Below are 1,895 nucleotides of genomic sequence, written 5' to 3'. Positions count from 1 at the left end.
ACCAGTTCCTCCTTACCGGGTGAACCTCTCCTATGTAGTACTGCTTAAGCATTTCCCTGGCATCTATCGAATGTCCAACATCCTCAAAGCTCTCTGTGGCATCTCTCCCAGCCTCCCACTCTCCGTCCCTCCCCTGCTCCCCCTTCCTCTTCTAATTGTGCCTCAAAATGGCCGAAGTGGGTCTGAAGCATCCGAAGCAGATCCAAAGCACTTCAGATGCCCCCGACCTACTCCAGATACCATTGTTGGGACCCTGCTTCAATCTGGATGTGCCTCTTTGGAAGTCGAAGCATCTGAGGCAGCTCTGGATGCGAAGCGGGATCTGAAGACTTGCGCAGCCCTACTGCCAACTAGACATTGTGCCATTGATCACTACCCATTGACCCTGATGATCCAGCTTTCTATCCACTCTACTAGAAGAGCAGGTCCTCTGGTATTGAGTTGGCTGCAGCGGCTGTAGACTCCCCAAGCTGCCATGGGCTGGATCCAGTTTCTATATGGGCCAGAGCTGACCTGTGCATAGGTTGCCAAACCCCGTACTGCACAGCTGTGGTGTGTGTACTCTCCACCAGAGGGGACCGTGGCACCCACATTGCCTCTGAGCCCTCAGTGGAGTGCTGACAATCAAAATTTCTGAGTTGTGCTCTTGGTTCTAAGTACTGTTTGTAGTGCTTATGGTCTCTAATGCACAGGTGTCAAAGATATGGCCTGTGAGCACAGCCTCATTGTCCAGCCCCCAGTGCTGCCCCTGGGCCTTGAGTTGACCCACATGCCACAATGCAGCATGCACAGGGCATGGGAAACCCTCAGTTTCTGCTCTGGGACCCATGCTGCATGCAGTACTCACACAGGGCTAGTTCAGCATCCCCCGTTACACACTGGATTGGATCCAGGGCCTCAGCACCTACTCCGGCTGACTGAGGATTGTTTCACATGTGGTACCCACTCTGGCTGGTGCAGGTTGTGAGCAGCACATGGCACCTGCTCCAGCTGGTGCTGGACTGTGTCACATGTGGCACCTGCTTCAGCTGGTCTGAGGCAGGAACTGTGTGCACTGCAGTCCTGGATCAGCTGGAGTAGGTGCCACATGCAACACAGCCTTGGACTGGATAAAGTGGGTGCTGGATCCAGCATGTGGACGGATGGGGGGGGTGTCTATGGATCCTATCTGAACTGCGCAGCTGTCCCTATGCTGTTCAACCAGCCCATGAACCAGTCCCATACCACTCATCCACCCCCCACGGCCAGACAAATTTGACATCCTTGCTCTAGTGAGTTAAAGCAGGAAGCTAAGTTCTAGCTGTCATTATGCATAGTATGCATAGTGCTCATTCATTGATGAAGCTTTTTTGGGGTGGTGTGTTGCCAGCTGTGAGCATTTGCAAGGAGTCTAAGCTAAGCTGCAGAACTGTGGCTAAAATGAAGGCCCCAAAGTCTGTTTTTGAGCGACTGTAGTATGAACTTTTGCAGATGTGACAACTAGCTTGGTCAGCAAAGTAAAGGAAACCATCAAACACAATTAAACAAAGCACAAAGCCTAAAAGGAGTTAAGGGAAAACTATACATTAAATAATCCAAATATACTATATTAAAAGTTCATCTTAAAATATTAGTAGTGATTGATATAGCCAAATATATTGAATGTTATTTTGCTATTGTAACCCGGGCGGTACTCCAAGAGGTACGTACCCCTTCTCCAATTGAAGAAATCAAAGCAGGTGCACAAATGCTGTGGGAGGTGTAGGGACTCTCCTCCCCCTACAGAGCAGAGCCAGACCACCAATGGGGACTTAACCATGTACCTTTTAATGAGAGAACAGTACTGGGAACATAACCAGTATAAACCAGGGGGTATAGGGGACACTACAATGCCCTGAGGGGGCAGGATTCAACAA

Source organism: Gavialis gangeticus, unplaced genomic scaffold, assembly GCF_001723915.1.
Source record: "Gavialis gangeticus isolate Ggan-Ray unplaced genomic scaffold, GavGan_comp1, whole genome shotgun sequence".
NCBI lineage: Eukaryota > Metazoa > Chordata > Crocodylia > Gavialidae > Gavialis > Gavialis gangeticus.
This window is presented reverse-complemented; position numbering follows the sequence as displayed.